The 13,444-nt window shown below is 44.3% G+C and overlaps 1 pseudogene; it reads left to right on the top strand.

The window, feature by feature from the left end:
• The window catches only part of LOC102273823 (antigen WC1.1-like), a 137,340-nt pseudogene that overhangs the window by 82,059 nt on the left and 41,837 nt on the right, over window positions 1-13,444 (top strand).

Raw genomic sequence — 13,444 nt, 5'->3', positions numbered from 1 at the left:
CCCTGAATTGTGCTTCATGTTCCCTGAGCCTGTGCATATCGCAGAATCTCTGGTGAGCTTTTCAGAGACTCAGCTCTTAGCACTGAACCAACAAAGACATCAGGGAAGTGGCTCACCTGTGCATTTTATTTCTCTCTGAGAGCTTGGCTCCAAAAACTCTCACTGCCTTGGTTGCTCAACAATATTAAAAGTACTGATAATTTCTCACACTTGTAAATTTATTCTTAGGGCAGCACTTGGCTTAAAACAGAAATTTTGGCATTGTCAGACACAGAACTATCCACAGAGAAGGTGAACTCTAAATTTACGATAGCCTTACAGCTGTTACAGCGTTTATCTCAGGCTCCACCACTAGGTCATTCAGTTCAGTTCAGTTCAGTCACTCAGTCGTGTCCGACTCTTTGCAACCCCATGAATCACAGCACACCAGGCCTCCCTGTCCATCACCAACTCCCGGAGTTCACCCAAACTTATGTCCATCGAATCAGTGATGCCATCCAGCCATTTCATCCTCTGTCATCCACTTTTCCTCCTGCCCCCAAACCCTCCAGGCATCAGAGTCTTTTCCAATGAGTCAACTCTTTGCATGAGGTGGCCAAAGTATTGGAGTTTCAGCTTTAGCATCAGTCCTTCCACTGAACACCCAGGACAGATCTCCTTTAGAATGGACTGGTTGGATTTCCTTGCAGTCCAAGGGACTCTCAAGAGTCTTCCCCAACACCACAGTTCAAAAAGATCAATTCTTCGGTGCTCAACATTCTTCACATTACAACTCTCAAATCCATACATGGCCACTGGAAAAACCATAGCCTTGACTAGACGGACCTTTGTTGGCAAAGTAATGTCTCTGCTTTTGAATATGCTCTCTAGGTTGGTCACAACTTTCCTTCCAAGGAGTAAGTGTCTTTTAATTTCATGGCTGCAATCACCATCTGCAGTGATTATGGAGCCCAAAAATATAAAGTCTGACACTGTTTCCACTGTTTCCCCATCAATTTCCCATGAAGTGATGGGACCAGATGCCATGATCTTCGTTTTCTGAATGTTGAGCTTTAAGCCAACTTTTTCACTCTCCACTTTCACTTTCATCAAGAGGCTTTTTAGTTCCTCTTCACTTTCTGCCAAAAGGGTGTGTCATCTGCATATCTGAGGTGATTGATATTTCTCCCGGCAATCTTGATTCCAGCTTGTTCTTCTTCCAGCCCAGCATTTCTCATGATGTACTCTTCATAGAAGTTAAATAAGCAGGGTAACAATATCTAGCCTTGACATGAGCCTTTCCTGAGTTGGAACCAGTCTGTTGTTCCGTGTTCAGTTCTAACTGTTGCTTCCTGACCTGCATATAGGTTTCTCAAGAGGCAGGTCAGGTGGTCTGGTATTCCCATCTCTTTCAGAATTTTCCACAGTTTATTGTGATCCACACAGTCAAAGGCTTTGGCATAGTCAGTAAAGCAGAAATAGATGTGTTTCTGGAACTCTCTTGCTTTTTCGACGATCCAGCAGATGCTGGAAATTTGATCTCTGGTTCCTCTGCCTCTTCTAAAACCAGCTTGAACATCTGGAAGTTCATGGTTCACATATTGCTGAAGCCTGGCTTGGAGAATTTTGAGCATTATTTTACTAGTGTGTGAGATGAGTGCAATTGTGTGGTAGTTTGAGCATTCTTTGGCATTGCCCTTCTTTGGGATTGGAATGAAAACTGACTTTTTCCAGTCCTGTGGCCAGTGCTGAGTTTTCCAAATTTGCTGGCATATTGAGTGCAGCACTTTCACAGCATCATCTTTCAGAATTTGAAATCGCTTAACTGGAATTCTATCACCTCCACTAGCTTTGTTCATAGTGATGCTTTCTAAGGCCCACTTGACTTCACATTCCAGGATGTCTGGCTTTAGGTGAGTGATCACACCATCATGATTATGTGGGTCATGAAGATCTTTTTTGTACAGTTCTTCTGTGTATTCTTGCCACCTCTTGTTTATATCTTCTGCTTCTGTTAGGTCCATACCATTTCTATCCTTTATTGAGCCCATCTTTTCATGATATGTTCCCTTGGTAGCTCTAATTTTCTTGAAGAGATCTCTAGTCTTTCCCATTCTGTTGTTTCCTCTATTTCTTTGCATTGATCACTGAGGCAGGCTTTCTCATCTCTCCTTGTTAATCTTTGGAACTCTGCATTCAGATGCTTATATCTTTTATTTTCTCCTTTGCTTTTCACTTATCTTCTTTTCACAGCTATTTGTAAGGCCTCCCCAAACAGCCATTTTGCTTTTTTGCATTTCTTTTCCATGGGGATAGTCTTGATCCCTGTGTTGTGTACAATGTCCTGAAACTCCATCCATAGTTCATCAGGCACTCTATCAGATCTAGTCCCTTAAATCTATTTCTCACTTCCACTGTATAATCATAAGGGATTTGATTTAGGTCATACCTGAATAGTCTAGTGGTTTTCCCTACTTTCTTCAATTTAAGTCTGAACTTGGCAATAAGAACTTCATGATCTGAGCCACAGTCAGCTCCCGGTCTTGTTTTTGCTGACTGTATAGAGCTTCTCCATCTTTGGCTGCAAAGAAAATGATCAATCTGATTTCGGTGTTGACCATCTGGTGATCTCCAAGTATAGAGTCTTCTCTTGTGTTTTTGGAAGAGGGTGTTTGCTATGACCAGTGCTTTCTCTTGGCAAAATTCTATTAGCCTTTGCCCTGCTTCATTCCTTACTCCAAGGCCAAATTAGCCTTTCACTCCAGGTGTTTCTTGACTTCCTACTTTTGCATTCCAGTCCCCTATAATGAAAAGGACATCTTTTTTGGTGTTAGTTCTAAAATGTCTTGAAGGTCTTCAGAGAACCATTCAACTTCAGCTTCTTCAGCGTTACTAGTTGGTGCATAGACTTAGATTACTGTGATATTGAATGGTTTGCCTTGACAGAGATCATTCTGTCATTTTTGAGATAGCATCCAAGTACTGCATTTTGAACTCTTTTGTTGACCATGATGGCTACTCCATTTCTTCTAAGGGATTCCTGCCCACGGTAGTAGATATAAGGGTCAACTGAGTTAAATTCACCCATTCCAGTCCATTTTAGTTCGCTGATTCCTAGAATGTCAACGTTCACTCTTGCCATCTCCTGTTTGACCACTTCCAATTTGCCTTGATTCATGGACCTAACATTCCAGGTTCCTATAAAATATTGCTCTTTACAATATCGGACCTCGCTTCTATCACCAGTCACATCCATAACTGGGTATTGTTTTTGCTTTGGCTCCATCCCTTCATTCTTTCTGGAGTTACTTCTCCACTGATCTCCAGTAGCATATTGGGCATCTGCAGACCTGGGGAGTTCCTCTTTCAGTATCCTATCATTTTGCCTTCTCATACTGTCCATGGGGTTCTCAAGGTCATTATTTACCTTAATTCAGTTTCCTGTTCTTTAACCCTCCCACCCCTCTGATCATTGTTGTTTCTGCAGGAAACTACACCCAGGCGCTGCTGCACTGCAAAAACTGCGTGTCCATAACGACGGACTCTGCTGCCTCAGAGGAGAGCGCCCCCTACTGCTCAGGTGAGAGTCCCACAGGACAGAAGACCCTTCTCATTCCCCAGGTCAATGCCCCATTGTCCCATTTCTCTCTCCTCAGACAGCAGACAGCTTCGCCTGGTGCACGGGGGCGGTCCCTGTGCCGGGAGAGTGGAGATCCTTGACCAGGGATCCTGGGGCACCATCTGTGATGATGGCTTGGACCTGGATGATGCCCGCATGGTGTGCAGGCAGCTGGGCTCTGGAGACGCCCTCAATGCCACAAGGTCTGCTCACTTCGGGGCAGGATCAGGGCCCATCTGGCTGGACGACGTGAACTGCGCAGGAAATGAGTCACTCGTGTGGAGGTGCCCTTCCCGAGGCTGGGGGCAGCACTACTGCAGACATAAGCAGGACGCAGGGGTCATCTGCTCAGGTCTGCACTGCACGCTGTCCACAGGCTGGGGGATGGGTAGAGCCCTGGAGGACAGGAACCTGAGCCCTGAGGGAGAGACGCTGAAAGGACCCGAGTAGGAGGCTTCCTCCCATGGAACCTGTCTTTATAGTAGACGTGAAGACGAGGTGCTTTCACTTCCTCCTGAAGCAGCTGATGTTCTAGTCCTGTCTTCTCAATAGTGTTTCCTGGCAGAGCTGTTTCCAGTTGAAAGCAAGGCTCTCTCTTCAGTTTCTTGTGGTAGTACAGTCTGGAGATGCTGTTGATGTTGTACTGAAAGCATAGATATACTCTGTTCAGCTCTGTTTGATAGGAATCTGACCATGGTCTCCTTGGGCCAACATCCCAGTGTCAACAGGGCTACATTCTTCCTGGAGACACGGGGAGGACTCCTTTTCCATCCTTTCCTGGTTTCTATGTGGCCTCATTCCTTGGCTTGGAGCCCTCTTTCTTCTTCAGACAGACAACAAACTGTGTCTCTACTGTATATTCTCCCTTACATTTCCCTCTGACTGTAGCTGGGAAAGTTTATCCACTTCTAAGTTGGGGCTAAGGAGGTGATTAGACTGAGCTTATGTGTTTAACCAACAATATTGTAGGTTTAGCCCACAACCCCAAAGTCCTTACTAATCATATTTGTAAAGCTCCTTTTGCAGGTAAGGAAACATATTTACAGGCCACAGGGATTAGGATGTGAACATCTCTGTGGGTTCATTATTCTGCCTGTTATTCATTATTCCCCAATATCTACTTCACTTGCTATTTTAGAGGTTTTGTCAGGAAGCAGGATTCAGCTCCCCTACCCTGCAAGGGTTGAACCCTTAGGTTCATCTTGATCTCTGTTCATATCCACTCTATCATTGTGGTAGAAATAGAAAGACAGACTTTAATGGACAAAGTCGGTTAAAATGGAGATAAATCTCATTCTTGTCATCTAGTGGGCATCTCCTCAGCTGCGTCAGGGATTTGTGGTTACAGTTTCTGGGAGAGAGGAAAGCCTAGAGCACTGAGTGGGCTGACAGTGTCCTATTTTCTCTCTTTCAATCTTAGAGTTCCTGGCCCTCAGGATGGTGAGCAGGGACCAGCAGTGTGCTGGGTGGCTGGAAGTTTTCTACAACGGGACCTGGGGCAGTGTCTGCCGCAGCCCCATGGAAGACATCACTGTGTCCGTGATCTGCAGTCAGCTTGGCTGTGGGAACAAGGGAACCCTCAACACTTTTGTTGATCTTAGGGAAGGTTCTAGACCCCGGTGGGTGGATGGAATCCAGTATCGGAAAACTGACACATCTCTCTGGCAGTGCCCTTCTGACCCTTGGAAATACACCTCATGCTCTCCATATCAGGAAGCCTATATCTCGTGTGCAGGTGACTCACTGTTTCTATACCAACCCTGAAGGACATTGTTAGTGTGATTTTATATTCTCCCATCTAAGTGACAAGATTATGTTGAGTCTACAAAGAGGTGTATGTGCCTGTGTTTCCGGTGTGTTTGTGTTTGTTGTGGAGAGTGGTAAACAGTAAATGGACAAAGTGATTTCAGCTGGTGATCAGATGCAGTGAATGTCTCAGCCCAGTAGATAATGAGCCTGTGTTTACACTTGTCCTTTGCACTGAGCCAAAGACCTTAGATAGTTTTCTTTGGGAAAAAGACCACCCCCAGCTGTTCCTGATCCAGCACACTCTTGCTTCTGCAGGAGGGAGACACCAGAGCTGTCCAACTGCTGCCCCCTGCACAGGTATGTCAGCCCTGCCCCCTCCCCTGTGGCTCCCAGGGGCTCCTTCCTCCCACCAGGGGAGTCACAGGAGGGGCTGCTGCCTTTTCAGACAGAGAGAAGCTGAGACTCAAGGGAGGAGACAGTGAGTGCTCAGGGCGGGTGGAGGTCTGGCACAGCGGCTCCTGGGGCACCGTGTGCGATGACTCCTGGAGCTTGGCAGAGGCCGAGGTGGTGTGTCAGCAGCTGGGCTGTGGCCCGGCCCTGGAAGCTGTGCGAGCGGCGGCGTTTGGCCCTGGAAGCGGGAGCATCTGGCTGGATGAGGTGCGGTGCAGGGGCCAGGAGTCCTCCCTGTGGGACTGTGCTGCGGAGCCCTGGGGGCAGGGCAGACTGCAAGCACGAGGAGGATGCTGGTGTGAGGTGCTCTGGTGAGTGAGGGGCTCGGGGTGCACCCTGGTTAATGAAGGACCAGGTTTGGGGCTAGGACTGAAGGAGGTGTGAGCTTGTACCAAGAAGCACTTCTTGGAATAGCCTGCTGCTTTGTACTCTGGCTCCATGAGAGGCAGTTGCCTGATCTGGAATCTGGGAGATATCAGACTGCCCATGATGACAGTCATGTGTGCTAAGTCTTTTAAGTCATATCTGACTCTTGCGAGCCCACAGACTGTAGGCCACCAGGTTCCTCTGTCCATGGAATTTTTTAGGCAAGAATACTGAAGTGGGTTGCCATGCCCTCCTCAAGGGGATCATCCCAATCCAGGGGTTGAACTGGTATCTCTTATGTCTCCTGCATTGACAGGCAAATTCTTTACGAGTAGTGCCACCTGGAGAGCCCAATGATAGACATATCCTATAACTTTTTCAGGCCAACTTGGTACAATAATCCATTTTTTTTTTCCTTTTTTCCTGGTGACAGGACTGGTTCCCCATGGAAGTAAGTGGTTTTGCTGGTCTGAGCTGTGTGATTGAGGAGACACCCATATTTTCAGTTGCTCTAGTGGTAAAGAACTTACCTGTCAATGCAAGAGACATGAGAGATGTGGGTTCCATTCTTGGGTCAGGAAAATCCCATGGAGAAGGAAATGGCAACCCGCTCCAGTATTCTTGCCTGGAGAATCCCATGGAGAGAGTAGCCTGGTGGGGTACAGTTCACGGGATTACAAAGAGTCAAACATGACTGAAGTGACTTAGCATGCGCTATATATCTTTATATTTCTGACAAAATTACCCATTTCAGTACAGAAAAGCTTAATGATCTTGTGTTTACAGTCCTGTTAAGCAGTGGCAGCTGGAGTCCTCCAGAGCTTTACTACCTGTCACCCTCTAAAAATCCTCTGGAATCAGACTGAAAAGACACTTGACATAGCTTAGGGAAGCACTTATGTCGATCACAGCTTGGAGTTCAGAAAAACCCATTGTATCTGAATCGTGACTTCATGGCCTTAAAGGCTCAGAAGAGGACCAGGATAAGGACAGAGGGGTTCTTCTAGACTTATGAACCTCATAAAACCCTATGGCCCTCTTCTCTCCTCTGGTACCATTTTAGGCTCAGCTCCAAACACTGGCATCTTCTCCCTTCCCGTGATCCTCTGCATCATTCTGGGAGCCCTTCTCTTCATGGTCTTCATCATCCTGGGGATTCAGCTACACAGATGGAGAGCAGAGCACCAAGGTGGGCCTTAGGGATGCTAAATGATCTGGAAAGTGGTGGGAAAGGAATTGAATCTGTTGTGACATCAAGAAAGTATATAAGTATTGGTCTCTGTCTTCATTATCTTGCAGAATTCCACCTTTTCCACAGTAGGCATCAAGATTTGAAAGAGTTGAATCCTTGGTCCTGGTTTGAATGTAAAATTTCTTAAGAAGTATGACTTCCTTTGTGAACAGTGTCAGTGGAAATTGATTGTGGGATCAAGGTCAGGCTCAGGAAACCTACTTCTGTTCCATATAGCTAAGAAAGAAGCCTGAGCAGCTCAGAGGGGTTCCCCATGGGTTAATATTGGAGAACACTAAAGGCTTTGCCTATTGGTAAAAGGAATATCGGAGAAGGCACTGGCACCCCACTCCAGTACTCTTGCCTGGAAAATCCCATGGACGGAGGAGCCTGGTAGGCTGCAGTCCATGGGGTCCCTAAGAGTCAGATATGACTGAACTACTTCACTTTCACTTTTCACTTTCATGCATTGGAGAAGGAAATGGCAACCCACTCCAGTGTTCTTGCCTAGAGAATCCCAGGGACCGGGGAGCCTTGTGGGCTGCCGTCTATGGAGTCACACAGAGTCGGACACGACTGAAGTGACTTAGCAGCAGCAGCAGCAAAAGGAATATCTCTAGGGTGAGTCCCTAACTCAAGCCACTTTCCTAGCCTTATCTGCTTTCGAAGATGTAGTTGGTGAAGGCTTGTACCAGGAGATTGATGATCTCATAAAACCAGGGAGGAAGGACCTGTTGGACAGCCAAGGTAAGTCCCATGCCCTCCTCTCTGCTCATGAGCTGGCTATGTGTTGTTTTCAGCAAACAGAGACCCAACCTCACTAACCCACCTTCACACGGAGCTTCAAGCCTTCTGTCTACCAGTCTGAAGTGTCAGTATTTCCTCTAAACTATGACAGAAGGCCTCCTACGAGGGGAAAGGTTTCCACTTTTCTGTGATGATTTTCTCCCTACCAGGTAACCTGTCTGATGACTCAGAACCTAAGCTGCCGTATTACACAGGGGATGATGGAGAGGATGAAGACCCTGACTCTGCCCCAGGTAGCAGATCTTCCCTTGGATGGTGGGGATTCAGAGGAGGAATCTTGTCTGAGGATCTTTTCCTGTGATTAAGATGGGAAGGATCTCTTTTCTCTAGTTCACAACAATGTTTTCCCTCTCTTGCCCACTCTGTGGCCTCAGAAATGGAAAGATCAGACCCAGTTCTCTGTATCCACAGTCACTTGTACCCAGTTACAGACTGAGTATGCATCTAATTGGGCTTCCCAGGTGGTGCTCGTGGTAGAGAACCCACCTGCCAATGCAGGAGACTGAAGAGATGCCGGTTTGATCCCTGTGTCAAGAAGATCTACTGGAGGAGAGCATGGCAACCAACTCCAGTAGTCTTGCCCAGAGAATCCACATGGACAGAGGATCCTGGCAGGCTACAGTCCAAGGGATCACAAGGAGAAAGACAGGACTGAAGCAACTGAGCATGCCTGTATCTAACTGAGCATGCATGTATTAAAGCTTTTAAGACCATTAAAAAAAAAGAACATCTGAAACTGATAAACTCAAAATTGTATGGCTAAAGGGAACACTGGAAACTATAGTTGCATCCATAGCCAGTCTGATATTTTAATCATTTCATGGCCTTTTGTATGTATTGAGACAAAAATATTGTTATCGGTAAGCCCTGGAAGCTATGGAGAGATCAGTGCTGGTACTTATCAATTACCAAAAGAGAATGTCCTCTCTGGGTCATCTCCAGATAGTAAAGATGGACAACCTCTGGAAGTGAGATCCTAAGGTCAACCAAGGTCTCGAAGGGACTGAAGCGTCCTGTGACTGGGATGGTGGGATATCCTGTCTCTGAGTAACAGATGTCCAGGATCCCTCTCCAACCAGCTCTGGGTCTCCCAGAGCTTCAGAGGTCACACGAACACCTGGGTTCTCCTGGTTCAGATTCATCCTCCCTGGTCACTGATATGTACATAGTATGTGTTACAACTCTGTACCATATGTTTGAAAATAGTACCTGAAACTTTTATAATAGCTTTTATAATAAACTTTTCATAATAGCTTTTGTTGATTCTTTATGATATGAGAGATAATGTTAGAAAAATATGACTGACCCTGATATAGTGGAATAATTAGAAGATTTAAATGATTTCTGAGCACATTAAGATCAAATACATGCCTTTGACACAGGCTTGGAATATAGAATCTATATTTATCAGTTATTTGAACCTCTGCACACACAGAGAGAAAGGAGAATGCCTTCCTGGGTCTTCTCCAGATAGTAAAGATGGGCAACCCCTGGAGGTGAAATCCTAAGGTCTCACCTAAGATCCCACCTAAGGATGGTGGGATATCCTGTCTCTGAGTAACAGATGTCCAGGCTTCCCCTCCCACCAACTCTGTGTCTCCCAGAGTTTCAGAGAGCACATGGACACCTGGGTTCTCTTGGTCCAGACTCATGCTTTGCAGTCACTGATATGGTATAGTGCATAGTATGTGTTACATATACTTTGTACATATACATATATACTATGCATATATAGTGCATAGTATGTGTTAAAACTCTGTACCATATGCTCAAAAATAGTACCTGAAACTCATAGCATAATAGCTTTTGCAGATACTCTATGCTATGAGAGGCCATGTTAGAAAAATATGATTGACCCTGATATATTGGAGTATTTAGAAGGTTTAAATGATTTCTGAGCACACAGAGATCAAACACATGCCTTTGACAGCCCTGGAATATGGAGTATATATGTATCATTTATTTGAATCTCTGCCTCAGAAGGGACTTAGGGCATCACTTAATCCAGCACATACTTGGTTATTCCACCTAAGTTCTTGTCTGTTTTCAGAGCCTCCGGGACAGAACATCAACGCCATAGGAAATGGTTATGATGATGTTGATGAGTTACCTGTTCCCATAAATCCTTTCCTCCCTGGGATGAATGAGAATAACTTTTCCCCAAAGGACAGAGGTGATGCCAGGTATTCCCAGACAGGTGAGTTGACAGCACAGTAGTCTGACTTCATAATGGTGGAAAAGATGAGTTTTGACCCACTTCAACAGTCAGTGTTTCTGTACTATCAGAACTGGGGTAGCCTCGTATACCTAGATGGGCTTTCCGGGTGGCACAGTGAAAAAGACTCTGCCTGCCAATGCAGGAGACAAAAGAGACTTGGATTTGATCCCTGAGTCAGGAAGATTCCCTGCAGAAGGAAATGGCAACCCACTCCAGTATTTTTTCCAGGAAATAATGTGGACAGTGGAGCCTAGTAGGCTACAGTGCATGGGGTCGCAGAGTCGAATCCAAGTGAGCATACATGCACCACATGTATCAGATATTATCAACTCTTCCTTATCCCTGGAATATTGGAGCTACTTCATCTCTTCTGAGAGGATAACATACTGTGTTCTCTTGTCCATGTCCATATCATCAATTAGATAAAGACACACCTGTATACATTGTTATAAGCTTTGTTCCCATTTTCATACCCCAAATTGAAATATATGTTCTGACAATAAATTTGGGGATTTTTCAAATAGTGAGAATTATTCTTAAATGGTTTTAATGGAGGTGTAAATTAAATCTATGAGCTGTAAAACTTGTTTTGAGAGATCTGTGTAACCAAATGTTTAAAATTGGTTGCTCACTATTAAAGCAGAATCTGAAATAGCCTTAGCTAGAGAATCATAAAATCTCAGCACTAGATGGGAACCAAGAGAAAATTTTCTCTCACTGGTTCAATTGCCAGATGAAGATCCTCATTCCCAAGGACTAAGCTTTCTGCTTATATGTGGGGATGTGGTCCCTGGGGAGCAGGAGGTTGTGGAATTTGGTTGAGTTGCCCTCTTCTGGCATCTGACAGAGGACCCAGAGTGTTCTCATGAATCTTGTAGGTCAGGCTGGTTCTGTTGTTGAGTTGCTGAGAAGACAGCATCTGAGACATTCTACAGAGGTCTTCTCCTGTCTCCACTTCCTGAGAAACCAGACCCACTGGGTGTGGAAGAGGCATGCACATCTATTTTTCATTCCTTGCCACTATCAGTCCATCTTCTTTCCAATTGCCGAGGTCCAGACAAGATATTGCATGGAGTAGCTGAGTCAGTATGAAGTAGCTCCATCCTTTTAGACAATGCCAGGTGCTCCACCCCCACCTGTTATTTTGTGGCCCCTCTTACTATTCTTCCATCAGACATTATGTCTTGTCATTTTGTCACCACTAAAACCAGGTTCTGTTTACTGTTTCAGGCATCTCTCTGAAGTCTCTGAGAGAAACTGTCAGCTCTGGGGTGGAGGAGAAGGAGTCCTCACTGGTCCTGAGACTAGAAGAGCCTGGATATGATGATGTGGAGCCTAGCACCATGTAGTGCCATTTTTGAAGCAAGAAACTCTTGAAAGACATCTCTGTAATATTGTTTCTCAAATAAATGAGAATCCTGTCTTTTTTATAATTGCAGTTTTTACACAGCATTATGGTTAAAGGAAATTATTCATAATTTAAAAAAGCTAGATATATTCACTACTACTCTTAGAAAATTCAGTATTTAAATATGCCTCATTCCCCAATGAAATCTCAGTTGAAACTCAGAGTTATCACCTCCCCACAGACTACACGTTTCCATTCCTTTAGGTACTGAGAAAGCCACACTTAAATAGCATAAAAGTCTGAAATCTGGCCCTGAAAGTGTTTACTCTTAGAAAGGTAAACTCAGAAGCACATAACTGAATATTCCAAAATATCCTACATGCTGTCTACTAAAACCGAGAAGCGAGACTCACAGTGAATGGGTTGATTAGGTGGAAGGGGAATGGCTGCAGCTCTTCTGATTTTGCTCAAGTTTTTATGGAATATTAATCACAAAAATCTGTTACTGCCTAATAGTATCTTTTACTCTAACTGCCTTCTATTTTTCCTGGTTATTCCATAACATCCTTAATCTTCCCCTTCACCATCAAATTGCACATTCTAATTTTCATAAATCCTCTTGTTCTCCATCCTTTTCTTTGAGTATCTGTTTTCTGTTCCACTCTCTGGCTGTTTTTATGGTGACACCAGTGGCTCTAACCTTCCCATTTGTGAATTTTTTTAAGTGGCTGTATTAACCTTAAGGACTTCCCAGGTGATGGTAGTGGTAAAGAACCTGCCTGCCAATGCGACCCCTGACTTAGGAAGATCCCATGGAGAAGGGCAACCCACTCCAGTATTCTTGCCTGGAAAATCCCTTGGACAGAGGAGCCTGCTGGGTTACCATTCATGAGGTTACAGAGAGTTGGCACTCTCTGCCAACTGAGCAGGCAGCTAGGATTAACTTTAAACTTGCCCATCCCAAACCATCCTCACATATTTTTTGGAGTTGTATCGAAAGAGAGAGCTGGCCGACAAGACAAGACAGGTAAGCTAAACAATGCTCTTTTCATGCTTAAAAAACATTATGGTTCATAATTAGCTGTATAGAAAAGTTTCCAAAATTTGTCTTTTTTTTTTTTTTTTTTTTTGCATTCCAGCAGAATGAATGTTCTCACACCCATATTCTAATGGTACAATTATTTAGCTAAGATTTTCTTTATGTTTACTATCTTTTTAAGTTAAGTATTACTGCTAAAAATATCCATGAAATAATGGAAAAAAATTTTAACTCCACAAACTGTATGTTACAGATATTTTTGCAAAATCCCCGTGCAGTAACTTGAGTCAAAATTTGGGAAGCAACAAACTACATTAGGAAGCTTAAAGCCCTTAGCTCAAGTCTCTGATGCTCTATGTTTGGAATTTTTCTTTCTATCCTCAGCCTCACTATATCCTTAGAATCATTTCAGGAACAAGCAATACTGACCTAAGCAGCATTCCCTAAACACATCAGGTTCTTTTGCACCTGTATGCATCTCTTCTCTCTGTAATGGCATTCTTTACTCTCTGGTCCTAACTCTTTTCTCTCATGTCTCCCAATTTTGAGTAAGTTGTTGGGGTTTTTTTTACTTACATCACTTATCAATACAATACATAAAATTAAGTTAGTATTCTCATCAGATAACTAATGAGATG

Source organism: Bos mutus, unplaced genomic scaffold (genome assembly GCF_027580195.1).
Source record: "Bos mutus isolate GX-2022 unplaced genomic scaffold, NWIPB_WYAK_1.1 CTG202, whole genome shotgun sequence".
In the NCBI taxonomy this organism is placed as follows: Eukaryota; Metazoa; Chordata; class Mammalia; order Artiodactyla; family Bovidae; genus Bos; species Bos mutus.
The sequence above is the reverse complement of the archived record's forward strand: the minus strand, read 5'-3'. Positions and strand labels throughout refer to the sequence as shown.